The following is a 15741-nucleotide window of genomic DNA, read 5'->3' as shown; positions in this document are numbered from 1 at the left end:
AATGAATGGCGTTCATTGTTTTAACGAACAGGTTCATAGAATCTTTTATGAAAAATTTTCTCGGATATTTATGAACGGCTGTTCATTGAATTAATGAATGGTTCATAGATTTTAATGAATGGCGTTCATTGTTTTAACGAACAGGTTCATAGAATCTTTTATCAAAAATTTTCTCGGATATTTATGAACGGCTGTTCATTGAATTAATGAATGGTTCATAGATTTTAATGAATGGCGTTCATTGTTTTAACGAACAGGTTCATAGAATCTTTTATCAAAAAAGTGTATCGGATAACAGGTTCGTGTATCGGATATTTATGAACGGCTGTTCATTGAATTAATGAATGGTTCATAGATTTTAATGAATGGCGTTCATTGTTTTAACGAACAGGTTCGTGTATCGGATATTTATCTTTTATCAAAAAGTGTCTCGGATATTTATGAACGGCTGTTCATTAAATTAATGAATGGTTCATAGATTTTAATGAATGGCGTTCATTGTTTTAACGAACAGGTTCATTGGGATAATGAACAGATTTTTTTATGAACGGCTATTCATTGAATTAATGAACGTTCATAGATTTTAATGAATGGTATTCATTGTCTTAATGTACAGGTTCATTAATTCAATGAATAGCCGTTCATAAAAAAAATTTCAGACAAAAACGGATTTTAATGAACGAGATTAATGAACGTTCATAGGTTCATAATTTTATTTTTAATGAATCGTTCATTGAATTAAGGGATGGTGCATTAATTCCGTGAACCGTACATTAATTTCAAGTTAATGAACGCCGTTCATAAATTTTATGTACAATTTTTTTTTCAGTGTGTTTTCTTTGCGGTCATTTGACCATTAGATTTGAACAGTGAGTATCTCCTGGCTCTTTTGATCTTGAGATGATGCATTTTATCGAAAAACGGTCAACTCTTTTTCGACCAAACATAATGTTTTTTCTTGCAATAAAAAATAGTCGCGCGATTTTTTAGTCGCAAGTGTGTGCACGGTAATTTTATGTTGCGACTGCGATTTTTTAGTAGCAACGACTGAAAATCGCATGTGTGCGCCTAGCCTTACGCTGACGATTCGCTCACATACTACAAGTCCGTCTCGCCAACGATAGCTGCCAGGAAAGTTGAAGCTCACATTCGAAAACTGTATGAGTTCTACAGTAAATGGGGTATCCGGATCAACTCATCAAAATCGGAATTACTGTGCTTTAGACGAACAGGAGGACGAAGCATTCGGTCAGCTGCAAACTGTAGGAGCATCACACTTACACTACCTGATGGTACTAAATTGGCAGCCAAACGCAACGCGAAGTATTTAGGGATCAACTTTAACGAGCTCCTGAGGTTCAACCTTCACTCTAGGTCTGTCCTGAAAAAAGCCAACTACGCCTTCCATCGCCTTCACCCCCTGATGAAGAGAAGAAACGGATTAAGCCAACCAACGAAACTCCTGATCTACAGGCAGCTTCTACGACCTGTCATCGCCTATAGCTTTCCGGTATGGTATACCATTTCCAAGACAGCCATGAAGGAACTTCAAATTTTTGAGAGGAAAATCCTGAGGATCTGCACCGGACTTTACTTCGATCGACAGCGACAAAAATACTACAGCAACGAGCGACTTTACGAGGAAGCAAACATCATGACGTTGGAAAAGTATCTGCTGCAATCTGCAAAGAAACTTGTCGGAAGCATCGCCAACCACCCCAATCAGCTGATGAGAAGCATGAGAACCCAACAACGACATCCCGAACCCAGATACCTTAGTGCTTTGGATATTCTGGATGAGCACATAATCCCAACCGACAACGAGGAAGTAGTTTACTTTTACGCCGATACGCAATCGGCCTACTACCGCGGCTAAATGCCATACCGCCCAACCCACCATTATCAATACCACAACTGGACAACCGGGACGGAACACCCCGAGGATAACCTAGTCAGCAGACTTGTAAAATTAAGCCTATTCATGTACTATATTTATATATATTTTATCTTTTATCCATTGTATAAGGTTAGGCCCCATATGTGCCAACAAATTTTAATATCAATCAATGTATCTTATTAGAAATAAGTTAAGCTTAAGTCAATTGTATATAGTATGTTCAATAAAACAAAATTGAAAAATTGAAAGTCCAAAACTTATAGAAAATACATTTTTGTGCTCTGTGAGTCGATATCCTTCGCATACAATTAAATTGGAGTTGAAAAATTCACGTTTGGAGAAAATCACTATTAAAAATGTTTAAATCGTCATATCTCGTTAACCGAGCGTCTAAACACCCCAAAACTTGCAAAATTCAAAATTCTCTAAAAACAAAACTACAAGTCCAAAACTTATAGAAAATACATTTTTGTGCTCTGTGAGTCGATATCCTTCGCATACAATTAAATTGGAGTTGAAAAATTCACGTTTGGAGAAAATCACTATTAAAAATGTTTAAATCGTCATATCTCGTTAACCGAGCGTCTAAACACCCCCAAAACTTGCAAAATTCAAAATTCTCTAAAAACAAAACTACAAGTCCAAAACTTATAGAAAATACATTTTTGTGCTCTGTGAGTCGATATCCTTCGCATACAATTAAATTGGAGTTGAAAAATTCACGTTTGGAGAAAATCACTATTAAAAATGTTTAAATCGTCATATCTCGTTAACCGAGCGTCTAAACACCCCAAAACTTGCAAAATTCAAAATTCTCTAAAAACAAAACTACAAGTCCAAAACTTATAAAAAATACATTTTTGTGCTCTGTGAGTCGATATCCTTCGCATACAATTAAATTGGAGTTGAAAAATTCACGTTTGGAGAAAATCACTATTAAAAATGTTTAAATCGTCATATCTCGTTAACCGAGCGTCTAAACACCCCAAAACTTGCAAAATTCAAAATTCTCTAAAAACAAAACTACAAGTCCAAAACTTATAGAAAATACATTTTTGTGCTCTGTGAGTCGATATCCTTCGCATACAATGCAATTGGAGTTGAAAAATTCACGTTTGGAGAAAATCACATTTCAAAATCTTTAAATCGTCATATCTCGTTAACCGAGCGTCTAAATAGGTCAAAACTTGCAAAATTCAAAATTCTCTAAAAACAAAACTACAAGTCCAAAACTTATAGAAAATACATTTTTGTGCTCTGTGAGTCGATATCCTTCGCATACAATTCAATTGGAGTTGAAAAATTCACAATTGAAGAAAATCACATTTCAAAATCTTTAAATCGTCATATCTCGTTAACCGAGCGTCTAAATAGGTCAAAACTTGCAAAATTCAAAATTCTCTAAAAACAAAACTACAAGTCCAAAACTCATAGAAAATACATTTTTGTGCTCTGCGAGTCGATATCCTTCGCATACAATTCAATTAGAGTTGAAAAATTCACAATTGAAGAAAATCACATTTCAAAATCTTTAAATCGTCATATCTCGTTAACCGAGCGTCTAAATAGGTCAAAACTTGCAAAATTCAAAATTCTCTAAAAACAAAACTACAAGTCCAAAACTTATAGAAAATACATTTTTGTGCTCTGTGAGTCGATATCCTTCGCATACAATTCAATTGGAGTTGAAAAATTCACAATTGAAGAAAATCACATTTCAAAATCTTTAAATCGTCATATCTCGTTAACCGAGCGTCTAAATAGGTCAAAACTTGCAAAATTCAAAATTCTCTAAAAACAAAACTACTAGTCCAAAGCTTATAGAAAATACATTTTTGTGCTCTGTGAGTCGATATCCTTCGCTTACAATTCAATTGGAGTTGAAAAATCACAATTGAAGAAAATCACATTTCAAAATCTTTAAATCGTCATATCTCGTTAACCGAGCGTCTAAATAGGTCAAAACTTGCAAAATTCAAAATTCTCTAAAAACAAAACTACTAGTCCAAAACTTATAGAAAATACTTTTTTGTGCTCTGTGAGTCGATATCCTTCGCATACAATTCAATTGGAGTTGAAAAATTCACAATTGAAGAAAATCACATCAAAATCTTTAAATCGTCATATCTCGTTAACCGAGCGTCTAAATAGGTCAAAACTTGCAAAATTCAAAATTCTCTAAAAACAAAACTACAAGTCCAAAACTTATAGAAAATACATTTTTGTGCTCTGCGAGTCGATATCCTTCGCATAGGTACAATTCAATTGGTGTTGAAAAATTCACAATTGAAGAAAATCACATTTCAAAATCTTTAAATCGTCATATCTCGTTAACCGAGCGTCTAAATACGTCAAAACTTGCAAAATTCAAAATTCTCTAAAAACAAAACTACTAGTCCAAAACTTATAGAAAATACATTTTTGTGCTCTGTGAGTCGATATCCTTCGCATACAATTCAATTGGAGTTGAAAAATTCACAATTGAAGAAAATCACATTTCAAAATCTTTAAATCGTCATATCTCGTTAACCGAGCGTCTAAATAGGTCAAAACTTGTAAAATTCAAAATTCTCTAAAAACAAAACAACAAGTCCAAAACATATAGAAAATACATTTTTGTGCTCTGTGAGTCGATATCCTTCGCATACAATTTAATTGGAGTTTAAAAATTCACAATTGAAGAAAATCACATTTCAAAATTTTTAAATCGTCATATCTCGTTAACCGAGCGTCTAAATAGGTCAAAACTTGCAAAATTCAAAATTCTCTAAAAACAAAACTACAAGTCCAAAACTTATAGAAAATACATTTTTGTGCTCTGTGAGTCGATATCCTTCGCATACAATTTAATTGGAGTTTAAAAATTCACAATTGAAGAAAATCACATTTCAAAATCTTTAAATCGTCATATATCTCGTTAACCGAGCGTCTAAATAGGTCAAAACTTGCAAAATTCAAAATTCTCTAAAAACAAAACTACAAGTCCAAAACTTATAGAAAATACATTTTTGTGCTCTGCGAGTCGATATCCTTCGCATACAATTCAATTGGTGTTGAAAAATTCACTATTGAAGAAAATCACATTTCAAAATCTTTAAATCGTCATATCTCGTTAACCGAGCGTCTAAATACGTCAAAACTTGCAAATTTCAAAATTCTCTAAAAACAAAACTACAAGTCCAAAACTTATAGAAAATACATTTTTGTGCTCTGTGAGTCGATATCCTTCGCATACAATTCAATTGGAGTTGAAAAATTCACAATTGAAGAAAATCACATTTCAAAATCTTTAAATCGTCATATCTCGTTAACCGAGCGTCTAAATAGGTCAAAACTTGCAAAATTCAAAATTCTCTAAAAACAAAACTACTAGTCCAAAACTTATAGAAAATACATTTTTGTGCTCTGTGAGTCGATATCCTTCGCATACAATTCAATTGGAGTTGAAAAATTCGCAATTGAAGAAAATCACATTTCAAAATCTTTAAATCGTCATATCTCGTTAACCGAGCGTCTAAATAGGTCAAAACTTGCAAAATTCAAAATTCTCTAAAAACAAAACTACAAGTCCAAAACTTATAGAAAATACATTTTTGTGCTCTGTGAGTCGATATCCTTCGCATACAATTCAATTGGAGTTGAAAAATTCACAATTGAAGAAAATCACATTTCAAAATCTTTAAATCGTCATATCTCGTTAACCGAGCGTCTAAATAGGTCAAAACTTGCAAAATTCAAAATTCTCTAAAAACAAAACTACAAGTCCAAAACTTATAGAAAATACATTTTTGTGCTCTGCGAGTCGATATCCTTCGCATACAATTCAATTGGAGTTGAAAAATTCACAATTGAAGAAAATCACATTTCAAAATCTTTAAATCGTCATATCTCGTTAACCGAGCGTCTAAATAGGTCAAAACCTGCAAAATTCAAAATTCTCTAAAAACAAAACTACTAGTCCAAAACTTATAGAAAATACATTTTTGTGCTCTGTGAGTCGATATCCTTCGCATACAATTCAATTGGAGTTGAAAAATTCACAATTGAAGAAAATCACATTTCAAAATCTTTAAATCGTCATATCTCGTTAACCGAGCGTCTAAATAGGTCAAAACTTGCAAAATTCAAAATTCTCTAAAAACAAAACTACTAGTCCAAAACTTATAGAAAATACATTTTTGAGCTCTGTGAGTCGATATCCTTCGCATACAATTCAATTGGAGTTGAAAAATTCACAATTGAAGAAAATCACATTTCAAAATCTTTAAATCGTCATATCTCGTTAACCGAGCGTCTAAATAGGTCAAAACTTGCAAAATTCAAAATTCTCTAAAAACAAAACTACTAGTCCAAAGCTTATAGAAAATACATTTTTGTGCTCTGTGAGTCGATATCCTTCGCATACAATTCAATTAGAGTTGAAAAATTCACAATTGAAGAAAATCACATTTCAAAATCTTTAAATCGTCATATCTCGTTAACCGAGCGTCTAAATAGGTCAAAACTTGCAAAATTCAAAATTCTCTTAAAACAAAACTACTAGTCCAAAGCTTATAGAAAATACATTTTTGTGCTCTGTGAGTCGATATCCTTCGCTTACAATTCAATTGGAGTTGAAAAATTCACAATTGAAGAAAATCACATTTCAAAATCTTTAAATCGTCATATCTCGTTAACCGAGCGTCTAAATAGGTCAAAACTTGCAAAATTCAAAATTCTCTAAAAACAAAACTACTAGTCCAAAACTTATAGGAAATACATTTTTGTGCTCTGTGAGTCGATATCCTTCGCATACAATTCAATTGGAGTTGAAAAATTCACAATTGAAGAAAATCACATTTCAAAATCTTTAAATCGTCATATCTCGTTAACCGAGCGTCTAAATAGGTCAAAACTTGCAAAATTCAAAATTCTCTAAAAACAAAACTACAAGTCCAAAACTTATAGAAAATACATTTTTGTGCTCTGCGAGTCGATATCCTTCGCATACAATTCAATTGGAGTTGAAAAATTCACAATTGAAGAAAATCACATTTCAAAATCTTTAAATCGTCATATCTCGTTAACCGAGCGTCTAAATAGGTCAAAACTTGCAAAATTCAAAATTCTCTAAAAACAAAACTACTAGTCCAAAACTTATAGGAAATACATTTTTGTGCTCTGTGAGTCGATATCCTTCGCATACAATTCAATTGGAGTTGAAAAATTCACAATTGAAGAAAATCACATTTCAAAATCTTTAAATCGTCATATCTCGTTAACCGAGCGTCTAAATAGGTCAAAACTTGCAAAATTCAAAATTCTCTAAAAACAAAACTACAAGTCCAAAACTTATAGAAAATACATTTTTGTGCTCTGCGAGTCGATATCCTTCGCATACAATTCAATTGGAGTTGAAAAATTCACAATTGAAGAAAATCACATTTCAAAATCTTTAAATCGTCATATCTCGTTAACCTAGCGTCTAAATAGGTCAAAACTTGCAAAATTCAAAATTCTCTAAAAACAAAACTACTAGTCCAAAACTTATAGAAAATACATTTTTGTGCTCTGTGAGTCGATATCCTTCGCATACAATTCAATTGGAGTTGAAAAATTCACAATTGAAGAAAATCACATTTCAAAATCTTTAAATCGTCATATCTTGTTAACCGAGCGTCTAAATAGGTCAAAACTTGCAAAATTCAAAATTCTCTAAAAACAAAACTACTAGTCCAAAGCTTATAGAAAATACATTTTTGTGCTCTGTGAGTCGATATCCTTCGCTTACAATTCAATTGGAGTTGAAAAATTCACAATTGAAGAAAATCACATTTCAAAATCTTTAAATCGTCATATCTCGTTAACCGAGCGTCTAAATAGGTCAAAACTTGCAAAATTCAAAATTCTCTAAAAACAAAACTACTAGTCCAAAACTTATAGAAAATACATTTTTGTGCTCTGTGAGTCGATATCCTTCGCATACAATTCAATTGGAGTTGAAAAATTCACAATTGAAGAAAATCACATTTCAAAATCTTTAAATCGTCATATCTTGTTAACCGAGCGTCTAAATAGGTCAAAACTTGCAAAATTCAAAATTCTCTAAAAACAAAACTACTAGTCCAAAGCTTATAGAAAATACATTTTTGTGCTCTGTGAGTCGATATCCTTCGCTTACAATTCAATTGGAGTTGAAAAATTCACAATTGAAGAAAATCACATTTCAAAATCTTTAAATCGTCATATCTCGTTAACCGAGCGTCTAAATAGGTCAAAACTTGCAAAATTCAAAATTCTCTAAAAACAAAACTACTAGTCCAAAGCTTATAGAAAATACATTTTTGTGCTCTGTGAGTCGATATCCTTCGCATACAATTCAATTGGAGTTGAAAAATTCACAATTGAAGAAAATCACATTTCAAAATCTTTAAATCGTCATATCTCGTTAACCGAGCGTCTAAATAGGTCAAAACTTGCAAAATTCAAAATTCTCTAAAAACAAAACTACAAGTCCAAAACTTATAGAAAATACATTTTTGTGCTCTGCGAGTCGATATCCTTCGCATACAATTCAATTCAATTGGAGTTGAAAAATTCACAATTGAAGAAAATCACATTTCAAAATCTTTAAATCGTCATATCTCGTTAACCGAGCGTCTAAATAGGTCAAAACTTGCAAAATTCAAAATTCTCTAAAAACAAAACTACTAGTCCAAAGCTTATAGAAAATACATTTTTGTGCTCTGTGAGTCGATATCCTTCGCATACAATTCAATTGGAGTTGAAAAATTCACAATTGAAGAAAATCACATTTCAAAATCTTTAAATCGTCATATCTCGTTAACCGAGCGTCTAAATAGGTCAAAACTTGCAAAATTCAAAATTCTCTAAAAACAAAACTACAAGTCCAAAACTTATAGAAAATACATTTTTGTGCTCTGTGAGTCGATATCCTTCGCATACAATTCAATTGGAGTTGAAAAATTCACAATTGAAGAAGATCACATTTCAAAATCTTTAAATCGTCATATCTCGTTAACCGAGCGTCTAAATAGGTCAAAACTTGCAAAATTCAAAATTCTCTAAAAACAAAACTACAAGTCCAAAACTTATAGAAAATACATTTTTGTGCTCTGTGAGTCGATATCCTTCGCATACAATTCAATTGGAGTTGAAAAATTCACAATTGAAGAAAATCACATTTCAAAATCTTTAAATCGTCATATCTCGTTAACCGAGCGTCTAAATAGGTCAAAACTTGCAAAATTCAAAATTCTCTAAAAACAAAACTACAAGTCCAAAACTTATAGAAAATACATTTTTGTGCTCTGCGAGTCGATATCCTTCGCATACAATTCAATTGGAGTTGAAAAATTCACAATTGAAGAAAATCACATTTCAAAATCTTTAAATCGTCATATCTCGTTAACCGAGCGTCTAAATAGGTCAAAACTTGCAAAATTCAAAATTCTCTAAAAACAAAACTACTAGTCCAAAGCTTATAGAAAATACATTTTTGTGCTCTGTGAGTCGATATCCTTCGCATACAATTCAATTGGAGTTGAAAAATTCACAATTGAAGAAAATCACATTTCAAAATCTTTAAATCGTCATATCTCGTTAACCGAGCGTCTAAATAGGTCAAAACTTGCAAAATTCAAAATTCTCTAAAAACAAAACTACAAGTCCAAAACTTATAGGAAATACATTTTTGTGCTCTGTGAGTCGATATCCTTCGCATACAATTCAATTGGAGTTTAAAAATTCACAATTGAAGAAAATCACATTTCAAAATCTTTAAATCGTCATATCTCGTTAACCGAGCGTCTAAATAGGTCAAAACTTGCAAAATTCAAAATTCTCTAAAAACAAAACTACAAGTCCAAAACTTATAGAAAATACATTTTTGTGCTCTGTGAGTCGATATCCTTCGCATACAATTCAATTGGAGTTGAAAAATTCACAATTGAAGAAAATCACATTTCAAAATCTTTAAATCGTCATATCTCGTTAACCGAGCGTCTAAATAGGTCAAAACTTGCAAAATTCAAAATTCTCTAAAAACAAAACTACAAGTCCAAAACTTATAGAAAATACATTTTTGTGCTCTGCGAGTCGATATCCTTCGCATACAATTCAATTGGAGTTGAAAAATTCACAATTGAAGAAAATCACATTTCAAAATCTTTAAATCGTCATATCTCGTTAACCGAGCGTCTAAATAGGTCAAAACTTGCAAAATTCAAAATTCTCTAAAAACAAAACTACTAGTCCAAAACTTATAGGAAATACATTTTTGTGCTCTGTGAGTCGATATCCTTCGCATACAATTCAATTGGAGTTTAAAAATTCACAATTGAAGAAAATCACATTTCAAAATCTTTAAATCGTCATATCTCGTTAACCGAGCGTCTAAATAGGTCAAAACTTGCAAAATTCAAAATTCTCTAAAAACAAAACTACAAGTCCAAAACTTATAGAAAATACATTTTTGTGCTCTGTGAGTCGATATCCTTCGCATACAATTCAATTGGAGTTGAAAAATTCACAATTGAAGAAAATCACATTTCAAAATCTTTAAATCGTCATATCTCGTTAACCGAGCGTCTAAATAGGTCAAAACTTGCAAAATTCAAAATTCTCTAAAAACAAAACTACAAGTCCAAAACTTATAGAAAATACATTTTTGTGCTCTGCGAGTCGATATCCTTAGCATACAATTCAATTGGAGTTGAAAAATTCACAATTGAAGAAAATCACATTTCAAAATCTTTAAATCGTCATATCTCGTTAACCGAGCGTCTAAATAGGTCAAAACTTGCAAAATTCAAAATTCTCTAAAAACAAAACTACTAGTCCAAAGCTTATAGAAAATACATTTTTGTGCTCTGTGAGTCGATATCCTTCGCATACAATTCAATTGGAGTTGAAAAATTCACAATTGAAGAAAATCACATTTCAAAATCTTTAAATCGTCATATCTCGTTAACCGAGCGTCTAAATAGGTCAAAACTTGCAAAATTCAAAATTCTCTAAAAACAAAACTACTAGTCCAAAACTTATAGGAAATACATTTTTGTGCTCTGTGAGTCGATATCCTTCGCATACAATTCAATTGGAGTTTAAAAATTCACAATTGAAGAAAATCACATTTCAAAATCTTTAAATCGTCATATCTCGTTAACCGAGCGTCTAAATAGGTCAAAACTTGCAAAATTCAAAATTCTCTAAAAACAAAACTACTAGTCCAAAGCTTATAGAAAATACATTTTTGTGCTCTGTGAGTCGATATCCTTCGCTTACAATTCAATTGGAGTTGAAAAATTCACAATTGAAGAAAATCACATTTCAAAATCTTTAAATCGTCATATCTCGTTAACCGAGCGTCTAAATAGGTCAAAACTTGCAAAATTCAAAATTCTCTAAAAACAAAACTACTAGTCCAAAACTTATAGAAAATACATTTTTGTGCTCTGTGAGTCGATATCCTTCGCATACAATTCAATTGGAGTTGAAAAATTCACAATTGAAGAAAATCACATTTCAAAATCTTTAAATCGTCATATCTCGTTAACCGAGCGTCTAAATAGGTCAAAACTTGCAAAATTCAAAATTCTCTAAAAACAAAACTACTAGTCCAAAGCTTATAGAAAATACATTTTTGTGCTCTGTGAGTCGATATCCTTCGCATACAATTCAATTGGAGTTGAAAAATTCACAATTGAAGAAAATCACATTTCAAAATCTTTTAATCGTCATATCTCATTAACCAAGCGTCTAAATAGGTCAAAACTTGCAAAATTCAAAATTCTCTAAAAACAAAACTACTAGTCCAAAACTTATAGAAAATACATTTTTGTGCTCTGTGAGTCGATATCCTTCGCATACAATTCAATTGGAGTTGAAAAATTCACAATTGAAGAAAATCACATTTCAAAATCTTTAAATCGTCATATCTCGTTAACCGAGCGTCTAAATAGGTCAAAACTTGCAAAATTCAAAATTCTCTAAAAACAAAACTACTAGTCCAAAACTTATAGAAAATACATTTTTGTGCTCTGTGAGTCGATATCCTTCGCATACAATTCAATTGGAGTTGAAAAATTCACAATTGAAGAAAATCACATTTCAAAATCTTTAAATCGTCATATCTCGTTAACCGAGCGTCTAAATAGGTCAAAACTTGCAAAATTCAAAATACTCTAAAAACAAAACTACTAGTCCAAAACTTATAGGAAATACATTTTTGTGGTCTGTGAGTCGATATCCTTCGCATACAATTCAATTGGAGTTGAAAAATTCACAATTGAAGAAAATCACATTTCAAAATCTTTAAATCGTCATATCTCGTTAACCGAGCGTCTAAATAGGTCAAAACTTGCAAAATTCAAAACTCTCTAAAAACAAAACTACAAGTCCAAATCTTATAGAAAATACATTTTTGTGCTCTGTGAGTCGATATCCTTCGCATACAATTCAATTGGTGTTGAAAAATTCACAATTGAAGAAAATCACATTTCAAAATCTTTAAATCGTCATATCTCGTTAACCGAGCGCCTAAATAGGTCAAAACTTGCAAAATTCAAAATTCTCTAAAAACAAAACTACTAGTCCAAAACTTATAGAAAATACATTTTTGTGCTCTGTGAGTCGATATCCTTCGCATACAATTCAATTGGAGTTGAAAAATTCACAATTGAAGAAAATCACATTTCAAAATCTTTAAATCGTCATATCTCGTTAACCGAGCGTCTAAATAGGTCAAAACTTGCAAAATTCAAAATTCTCTAAAAACAAAACTACAAGTCCAAAACTTATAGAAAATACATTTTTGTGCTCTGCGAGTCGATATCCTTCGCATACAATTCAATTGGAGTTGACAAATTCACAATTGAAGAAAATCACATTTCAAAATCTTTAAATCGTCATATCTCGTTAACCGAGCGTCTAAATAGGTCAAAACTTGCAAAATTCAAAATTCTCTAAAAACAAAACTACAAGTCCAAAACTTATAGAAAATACATTTTTGTGCTCTGCGAGTCGATATCCTTCGCATACAATTCAATTGGAGTTGAAAAATTCACAATTGAAGAAAATCACATTTCAAAATCTTTAAATCGTCATATCTCGTTAACCGAGCGTCTAAATAGGTCAAAACATGCAAAATTCAAAATTCTCTAAAAACAAAACTACTAGTCCAAAACTTATAGAAAATACATTTTTGTGCTCTGTGAGTCGATATCCTTCGCATACAATTCAATTGGAGTTGAAAAATTCACAATTGAAGAAAATCACATTTCAAAATCTTTAAATCGTCATATCTCGTTAACCGAGCGTCTAAATAGGTCAAAACTTGCAAAATTCAAAATTCTCTAAAAACAAAACTACTAGTCCAAAACTTATAGAAAATACATTTTTGTGCTCTGTGAGTCGATATCCTTCGCATACAATTCAATTGGAGTTGAAAAATTCACAATTGAAGAAAATCACATTTCAAAATCTTTAAATCGTCATATCTCGTTAACCGAGCGTCTAAATAGGTCAAAACTTGCAAAATTCAAAATTCTCTAAAAACAAAACTACAAGTCCAAAACTTATAGAAAATACATTTTTGTGCTCTGCGAGTCGATATCCTTCGCATACAATTCAATTGGAGTTGACAAATTCACAATTGAAGAAAATCACATTTCAAAATCTTTAAATCGTCATATCTCGTTAACCGAGCGTCTAAATAGGTCAAAACTTGCAAAATTCAAAATTCTCTAAAAACAAAACTACAAGTCCAAAACTTATAGAAAATACATTTTTGTGCTCTGTGAGTCGATATCCTTCGCATACAATATTCAATTGGTGTTGAAAAATTCACAATTGAAGAAAATCACATTTCAAAATCTTTAAATCGTCATATCTCGTTAACCTAGCGTCTAAATAGGTCAAAACTTGCAAAATTCAAAATTCTCTAAAAACAAAACTACTAGTCCAAAACTTATAGAAAATACATTTTTGTGCTCTGTGAGTCGATATCCTTCGCATACAATTCAATTGGAGTTGAAAAATTCACAATTGAAGAAAATCACATTTCAAAATCTTTAAATCGTCATATCTCGTTAACCGAGCGTCTAAATAGGTCAAAACTTGCAAAATTCAAAATTCTCTAAAAACAAAACTACAAGTCCAAAACTTATAGAAAATACATTTTTGTGCTCTGCGAGTCGATATCCTTCGCATACAATTCAATTGGAGTTGAAAAATTCACAATTGAAGAAAATCACATTTCAAAATCTTTAAATCGTCATATCTCGTTAACCGAGCGTCTAAATAGGTCAAAACATGCAAAATTCAAAATTCTCTAAAAACAAAACTACTAGTCCAAAACTTATAGAAAATACATTTTTGTGCTCTGTGAGTCGATATCCTTCGCATACAATTCAATTGGAGTTGAAAAATTCACAATTGAAGAAAATCACATTTCAAAATCTTTAAATCGTCATATCTCGTTAACCGAGCGTCTAAATAGGTCAAAACTTGCAAAATTCAAAATTCTCTAAAAACAAAACTACTAGTCCAAAACTTATAGAAAATACATTTTTGTGCTCTGTGAGTCGATATCCTTCGCATACAATTCAATTGGAGTTGAAAAATTCACAATTGAAGAAAATCACATTTCAAAATCTTTAAATCGTCATATCTCGTTAACCGAGCGTCTAAATAGGTCAAAACTTGCAAAATTCAAAATTCTCTAAAAACAAAACTACAAGTCCAAAACTTATAGAAAATACATTTTTGTGCTCTGCGAGTCGATATCCTTCGCATACAATTCAATTGGAGTTGACAAATTCACAATTGAAGAAAATCACATCTCAAAATCTTTAAATCGTCATATCTCGTTAACCGAGCGTCTAAATAGGTCAAAACTTGCAAAATTCAAAATTCTCTAAAAACAAAACTACAAGTCCAAAACTTATAGAAAATACATTTTTGTGCTCTGCGAGTCGATATCCTTCGCATACAATTCAATTGGAGTTGAAAAATTCACAATTGAAGAAAATCACATTTCAAAATCTTTAAATCGTCATATCTCGTTAACCGAGCGTCTAAATAGGTCAAAACATGCAAAATTCAAAATTCTCTAAAAACAAAACTACTAGTCCAAAACTTATAGAAAATACATTTTTGTGCTCTGTGAGTCGATATCCTTCGCATACAATTCAATTGGAGTTGAAAAATTCACAATTGAAGAAAATCACATTTCAAAATGTTTAAATCGTCATATCTCGTTAACCGAGCGTCTAAATAGGTCAAAACTTGCAAAATTCAAAATTCTCTAAAAACAAAACTACAAGTCCAAAACTTATAGAAAATACATTTTTGTGCTCTGCGAGTCGATATCCTTCGCATACAATTCAATTGGAGTTGACAAATTCACAATTGAAGAAAATCACATTTCAAAATCTTTAAATCGTCATATCTCGTTAACCGAGCGTCTAAATAGGTCAAAACTTGCAAAATTCAAAATTCTCTAAAAACAAAACTACTAGTCCAAAACTTATAGAAAATACATTTTTGTGCTCTGTGAGTCGATATCCTTCGCATACAATTCAATTAGAGTTGAAAAATTCACAATTGAAGAAAATCACATTTCAAAATCTTTAAATCGTCATATCTCGTTAACCGAGCGTCTAAATAGGTCAAAACTTGCAAAATTCAAAATTCTTTAAAAACAAAACTACTAGTCCAAAACTTATAGAAAATACATATTTGTGCTCTGCGAGTCGATATCCTTCGCATACAATTCAATTGGAGTTGAAAAATTCACAATTGAAGAAAATCACATTTCAAAATCTTTAAATCGTCATATCTCG

Source organism: Episyrphus balteatus, chromosome 3, assembly GCF_945859705.1.
Source record: "Episyrphus balteatus chromosome 3, idEpiBalt1.1, whole genome shotgun sequence".
In the NCBI taxonomy this organism is placed as follows: Eukaryota; Metazoa; Arthropoda; class Insecta; order Diptera; family Syrphidae; genus Episyrphus; species Episyrphus balteatus.
The sequence above is the reverse complement of the archived record's forward strand: the minus strand, read 5'-3'. Positions refer to the sequence as shown.